Genomic DNA, 8,091 nt, shown 5'->3' on the forward strand with positions numbered 1-8,091 from the left:
CAGGCGAAGAGGGTGAGCTGGGAGAGGAGGGATGAGGGATGAGTGGCAGCAGCCACGCAACAGAACCCAGATCCAAAGATCAGAGTGGCCAGGGCCAGGAAGAAGAAACAACCCTGGAGACAGGGTGGTTGGGACAGAAGGGTCTGAGGGGAGAAGAGTAAGTAACGTAAGAGAAAAACAGTGCTGTTCGAGGGACAAGATTGAACTGGGGAAAACAAATCTTTTTTTTTTTTCTTTTTTCTTTTAAGGATGTTTATGATACTTGTGTCAGTTGAGTAAAGTCAAGGAAGAAATGCAGAGTTGTGGGGAGAAAAGGCAGATTTAAAAAGGATATTGAGGAATGCAATTTCTTTTCCCCAAGGTTACCTGTGCAATCCCTTTCTCTCCCATTGTCTCTCTTAAACCCGACACAGCCGGTCGGGTGATCTTCACCATGATCTTCTCTGTCCAGTGCTTCTGGATTTCAGTAGCGGATGGTGCCCTTGGAACTTGCTCTTTAATTAAAGACAAGGTCTGTGTCTTGTTAGAAAAGAAGAAAACAGCAAAATGTGATTTACTTTCCTGGCAACAGACTTTGCCCTGTTAATTAGTACCCTATAAAACAAATTATAGGACGAAAATAGTGATAACTCAGCTGCACCAGACTTCAGTAGGCAGGAGTTTTATTTTCAGCCCAGCTAAATCATCCTTTTGGTTTAAAGGTGTTTTGTTTTGTCAGTAAAATACAAGTATTAGTCTTACTCTTCTTTAATCAGACAGAATCTCCAATAGCTGTACTTAGGCAAAAGTTAAAATAGTTGACTCTGTTTAACACCCTAAAAAAATGATTGCACACTGGATTATGGCAATGCTAACACCACAGCCAAGGTCTTCAGAGACTACATGGTCTGCCTTGGCTTCACTTAACCTCTAGCCCCAAGGACCCAAAGAGGAAAAAAGATACTTAGATTCTCCTTGGGCTAGGAGGATGGGGATTCCCTGGGCTGTTCATTTTAAACATGACCTCCAAGCCCAGACTACTCTGGTCTCTATGCCTCAGTGCAACAGAACTTAACTAGAGGGGGAAAGGGCATAGAGAGTTCAATTATTTACTGTAGTAGCTGATGTTGAACTATAAAGTGAGTTTACACTCCATTTGAGGAGTTTAAAAAATTAGCACACCACCATTTTCAAGAAACCAAAACCTAAGATCCAAGAATTTGATTTCAGAACTCTCAAATGAACTGTCAAACCATAGTAATAGCACATTAATGGAGAATTTTCCAAATGATCAGTTAAAGGTCAACGGAGAGGAGAATCTTCCTTAATGTCTAAATATGTCCAGTTTTACATGCCACAGTGTAGAAGGCAGTATGGAATTAAAACTGAATCCACCACAGGATCTCTGTTGGGATGTCCTCAGGCATTCACCATTGCCAAGAATGGACTTATAATATCCAGGGTGACAGCTCATTTGGAGTCATGCATATAAATGCAGGTGGAGGGTTTTTAGGCTATCTTTGAGTCATATCAGTCTGATTATCTCTCTCAGATGCTATACCAGGTTCTGAGAGCAGACTTTTTCAAATTCCTCCCCATCTCCTCCTGACCCACCTATGTCTTGAGGAGCAGAAGATGGAAAAGATGAAAGGACTTGTGGTTCTTTGATTATGGATGGCTATTAGATGTATTTAAGTGTATGCCTTGCCCATAGCTCCTACACAAGTGCCTGGCCTTCCAGTGGTCTCCTACAACATGTAGGAGTCTGTAACTCCTGTAGTCAGTCTGTAAACTACATGTCATTTTCTACCTCCAGCCTAGGTGAATGACGCCTGATCTGATACTAGACAAAATAAGCCAACCTTTGCTGGACTAGTGACCAGATTGCTCTGTCTTGAAAATTTTAACTAAGAGACACCATAACAATTGCCAGTCAATGTTGGACTCTGGATCTGATTGATAGTGAAAAATTAGAGGTGGAGAACTTGTCGTGGACCTTAAATGAAATGCACAACCAGAGGAAACTAGTTGGAATTGAAGAATGAAGTAGATATGCAGAGAGGTACAGAGATGAAGGACATCAAATGACTGAAATGGAAGGAGTGACCTTAGTCCCTAAGTGTTTTTGGCTCTGGGAGTTCAGATCCCTGAATGCCTTGAAAGTTCCCTTTATGTCCACCACAAGCTTTCCTGATTTTTTGAACTATATTGACATTTTTTTTTTAAATTCTTTGAATCCTTTATACCTGACTAAAACACACAACTAAGTGTATTATTCATCCATTAGCTTGTCTGGTCCTGGTTATGTTTGAGGGGTTTGCAAAGTTTGGTTTCTGGCTGATTATAACTGGTTATATCATTATTGCCAGCCCAGCAACAAACCTATCATGTCACTTGGTACCTTGATTTTTTATATTCTAGCATTTTCCAGGCATACATGAAAATTTTTTTTTTCCTTGTTTGAGGTAATACCCAGGACTTGAAACCCTTTCTCTGGCTCCCTTTTGGTGTCCTTTCCATCTCAGCCTAAGCCAGTCTTCTCAACCCTGGCTACATTTTGGAATTACATAAATGTCTTTTAAAACTACACATCTCTGTAGCCTTTCTCCAGAGATTCTTATATATTTGATCTGGAACAATGCTCAGGCATTGTTATTTTCAACCCTGAAAGCCAGGGTTGAGAACAGTCATCTAAGCAATCATACCAGCTGCCTGTCAATTTAGAGTACAGCAAAATCCATGGAATAGTGGATTACAGTTTGGAATAGGTGCAATAAAGAAATTTTAGCAACAAATCCAGCTTCAGATCACTCAGTGTAATTCACTAACCACATTTCCTCTTTAGACCTTCAGTTTTCCACACTCATATAGAATTTCTTTTCTATCCTAAAATGAAGACCGATACTTGGTTCTCTATTGACCTGCATGAATTCAGTGGCTCCATGAGGGACCTAGCCCAGGTAACTCTGGGCCCTCTATTCTGTTGTAGATGTCAAGATACCTCAGCATCTGCTTCCTTTCTCTGTTCTGATCTCACTTCCCAGGTGTGCCCTCTCCTGGCCCCATCTTTGCAAATCAATCCTCTTTTACAAAATGAGAACTACGGTTAGCCAGCCTATTTAGATGCTTATAAAATTAAGTTGGAAAGATCCATACTAGCAATTCTGTCCTCTCTGTCTGGGCACACATGCACACATGCACTCCTCTCCTTGATTCTTATAGACAAGCAGTATAGTTCTGTACTGGGAAGTTCAAGTCTATCTGGTGGTACACAGATGCTTATGCTGACAGGTCAGGAAGGCAGCAGGTGCTTGGCAAGATGTATGAGGCTGTTTATTGGAAAAGAGTATTCCTGAAAGAGGCAGAAATAACTGAAATACATTACATTGTTTGTCCAGATCCAGGGTGTTGGGTGGAGAATAACCTTTTTGGGACACATGCTGAGATGGATGGATTCTATCCAAAATTTCTGCTTTTTTTCTTCTTGCAACTGTTGCCAAGGTTTCCTCTCATCTGGAGGCATTTGTGGTATGTCATACACCAAGGTGCTTACTTCCTCAGCATGAACAAACATACCAGGGATGTGCCTTGTCACACCAGATCAGCAGTCTCCACTCCAAAGGACTGTTACCCAGGAGGCCAGCATCACCTAATGTTTCCATCAAATTTACATTACGAGCAGAGGGCCAATGTTGTCATTGCATGGCCACAGAATGCAGAATTCTGTACTGGGCAGTTGAAAGTTTGGATCTAATTCAGTTGGTGAACAGCTTTTCCTTTTTTTTTTTTTTTTTTTTTTGCATGAAAAACAAATTAAGAAAAATAATAGCATTTAGGAATGTGTTTTTTCATAAGGAATGAACATAACTTTATTGAATTTCATGGTGAAATGTATAATCTTAAAACTTAGATTATTGACTATACTGAACTAAGAATGTTAATGAGACAGTTGGTTTTTACTGGTGTATTTGAAAAGAAATACAAAGGCAATCTTCTGATCCAACATACCCTACATTTTCAAAGTGCTTTGACACTCACTCAGTGGGTTCATAACCATTATCTCATTTTATTCTTTGAAAAAGTTTACTGGAGATATAGGGGTTATTATCTTTGCTGATGGGGCAACTTAGGTTCAGAGAGGTAAAGTGAGTTATCCGATGGCACACAGGACACCAACAAGAGATCTGGGCCTACAATGGGTTCATTTCATTTGTGTGGCATATACTGAGGGTTACTTGGTGCCAGGGGCACCATGGCAACTAGGGCTGTCAGCAGAAACAATAGAAAGTTCCTCTCCTTTCCCCTTCTCTGGCTTGGTCATGGTGCCTCTGGAGACAAGTCTGCCTCTCTTTCTCTAACTGAACCTTAAAGGCAGGTGGGGCCTGATAAGTCACCCAAAGAGGAACAGCACTGTCATCATCGTCCCTGGTGCCAGGATGCCAGGCACTGTGTTCAGGGGTTCTCCATGTGTTGGGGAAGGTGCTTCCCACTCTCACATTCTACAGACTCTGCTCCCCTACCTTTCTCTGAAGGGCAGATGAGCTGGGACCCGTGAATAAATTCTTCCAAAAAAACTTTCTCCTCACTTTCAGCATAGAAGGTCCCCAATGAATGTTTCTGGTTTGTGTGAAAAGACAGACTGCCATTAGACTAGATGGCAAAATTAAGCCAGTCATGGGTTGACCACCACCTGTTTAACTAGACAAACTCATTGTGTACAAGATATTGACTCTCTTATGGGAAAACAAAACAGTTAACCCTGTGTGCAAACATATATAGACTTACAAATGAAAAGGGACTTTTCTTTGCATATAGATGGCTCCAAAATGATAGAGGTTGGATTTTATAATTTTGATGAGCATATTTTATAGGTGACCTTTTTCTTGTTTTGTAGGCTGCTTTTCAAGTGTATCCTTAATGTGAAAGAGAATTTTGAAAGAAAACCAACACTCCCATTAGCTAACCAGGATGCTTTTTTCTCCCAGACTGTAAAACTGTTGAGAGGATGGAACAATCCAAATTCATCTTTCCATTAGTGTGATCAAAAGTGGGCGCTAAAGAAATATGTATTGAATGACTATTTTCAGAATTAACCACATGCACATATATTTTATATAGGTATATTGCATAGTGTGCGCTGTACTATTTTTGCAGTCTACAATTTAAGTTTTCATTTAGTAATAAAGGATATGTTGTCAATATTTTTATACATTGCATTGCGATTATGTTTTCTTACTTGTGTCTATACACTAGACATTGTTCTAGAAAGTGAAGATGTCAAAAGATGTGCCTGTCCCCAGGGACAAGTAAATAAATTCTATGAGAAGAGCATGCTACATATTGTAAAAGACACGATCACAAGATTTATTGTAATAATCAGTAGATTGTCACCCAGGCTGGAGGAACCAGAGAAGCCTTCAAAGGGGAGATGCTGCTCATGCTGAATCTTGAAGGATGAGAAAATGTCACCTAGGTAAGGAAGACATGAAGTGTTAAAGGCAGAGGGAGCTGCATGCACAAAGGTGTAAAGTCAAGGGAGCCTGGCAGAGGTCACTGGGGCTGTGGGTAGCTAATTCTGGTTGACAACTAAGTTAAAAGGGCAGGAGCAGAGTCATACCACGTAGGTGGGCCCAACTCATAAAGGGCCTCCTTTGTCAGAGCAGAAGTTGAGTTTTATTTTGACGGTACCAAGGAGTCGGTGACAGGTTTTCTTAAGCAGAAGTTGTCAAAAGAATGGACTCGGGTTCCCTAACAATTTGTAAGAGGGTCCCAACAACTGTACGTAGAATGGATCAGAGAAGAGCAAGAATGGAAACCTCTTAGAGAGCTGCCACAATAATCTATTTTTTAAAAAAGGATTGTGAAGTCTTAGTGAAGGGTAGTGACTGGGGATTGGAGGAGTCGATGAAGGCTTCAGATATTTTGGACATTATATTGTTAAAGCAACTGTCATTGCTGTGAAAGATAGTTCTTAACACTTGGCAGCATAATTTACCAAGGGATTGCTTCTTACGTAAAATTCAAAACAGTCTTCTCTGCCTGGGAGGTAGCCCTTCACACGGCCCGTCCAGAGACTCACTCCCTGTATTCCGTAGTCCTCTCTCCTCTAAGAGTTCAGTGTTGCTGGCATTTACAATGTCAGTGTTTCACCATTCTGGAAGTTGGGGGATGAGCTTGGGGAATTCCACTTGGAGCATTTTGTGGACATTTTTGGCCATGGGAAGATAGATACAGAAAAAGGGAGAGAAAATGTCAAGGATGACTTTAATTTTCAGATTTGGAAAGGAAAAAGATTGGGGAGGGACAAAATGGTTAATGCAATTACGGGTATATTGAGTTTGAGAAAGGACAATCAGGGTGTTGAATGGTTGTCTGAAACTCAGTAGAGTCTACACTGGAAGAGTAGATTAGAGTATCATCATTGTAATAACAGTAAAAATAATGACTGTCACTCATTGAATGTATACCATTTACTAGGTGCCTTATGGGGTGGGTTCTATTATTAGCCCCACTTTATAGAAAATTAAAGCTTAAGAGGTGGAATAATTTTGCCACATGGTTGGAAAGTGAGAAAGTCAGAATTTGAACTGCCAATTAAAAGGAGTTGATGGACCTAAATGAAGAGCACCAAGGACAGTCCCCTGGGAAATACAGTCCTTACAAGATGGATGGAGGACAAGGTAGCCACAGAGCAAGTTGAGAAGAGAAGGCAGAAATGCAGGACCTACATAGAAACCAGCCGCTGTCAGAGAGTGGGGTGTGGGAATCAAAGAGAGAGAGTCTCAGGAGGGGGAGACTCTAACTACACCCTGAGCCGTCAAATGCTGTACCATCAAGGAAGAAAAATGACTCACTCTCTTAGCAGCTAAGACGTTTTTGGTGACTTTGCTGAATGTGTGGGAAGGACAGGTAGTGAGGCTGAGGTGAATGGGGTGTAAATGAGGGATGCGAGAGGCAAGTGCAGATATCTCCAAGGAGATGGGTGGCTTGAAGGGAAGAGAGCCATAGCGCAAGCTAGATAGAGATGTGGGTTCAAGCATGAGGTTTTTCATTTTTAAGGAAAGGTATGACAAGAGGCCAAGGTCAAGATGGAACAAATAAAGGGTCTGGAAGACTAGTGTAGATGTGAATCTGAGAGAGGGATGGGACAGGAGGACAATAAGTGAAGGTAGGTAGGGAGCCAGGAAACTAAGAGATTGCCTTCTAATTCCTTGTGCAGTTGGGGATCAGGACACCAGATAATAGTGAAATGGTGAAGGGGAGGGTCTTTAACTATAATTTGATGATTATGCAGTATTACATGAGGCAACACTTAATTCACTATTCCCCTACTGTCAGACATTTAGATTATTTAAATGTTTGCTATCATGGATAACCCTACAAAGATTACTCTCATGCACGTAATTATTTTTATTTTGTGTGATTATCTTGCCATGAAAATTGCCAGCCAAAGGGTAGAAACATTTTCATGACTCTTGAAATGCACTGCCAAATTGCTTTTCAAAATGACTGTAATAATTTACAATGTCAACAGCTGTGAGTGTACCAGTTTCTCTGTAACTTTTATAGCACTATATTTTATTATTTTAAGATTTTTTTAACCCAATGGGCTTAAGTGGTACCTTCATAAAGATTAAAATTGTGTGCACTTGATTACCAATAACATTGGACATTTTTAAAGGCAATTTGAATGTCCTCTTACTTGAATTATCTGTTCTTTATCTCTGTCTGTTGGGACATAATGCTATTTTTAAAGACCTGATAAAATCTACAGTGGCTATTAATCCTTTGCATGTCAAACTTGAGAGTAATTTCCCCCATTTTTCTTTTTTTTAACTTTAGTTTTGATTATCCAGGTGAACTGCATTTTTATAAAGGTGGTTTTTAAAGATAATGCATACCGAGGCTTCTAGCCTCAGAAAGGCACATATGCGACAGAAGGTGAACATGTAGCTTTACAGTAGTTTCCCCATCATTTATTAGAGAGGACAGTAATGTGAGAAGATAAAAGGTTCTGGGAGGGGGTGGGCCCTGAGGCAGGGTGCAGTCTCTACCTGCCTATCAGAGGTTGATCCTCTGGAAGATGCCTGTACAATTACTCAAGGAGGGTAA

Source organism: Sciurus vulgaris (genome assembly GCF_902686455.1).
Source record: "Sciurus vulgaris genome assembly, chromosome: 7".
In the NCBI taxonomy this organism is placed as follows: domain Eukaryota; kingdom Metazoa; phylum Chordata; class Mammalia; order Rodentia; family Sciuridae; genus Sciurus; species Sciurus vulgaris.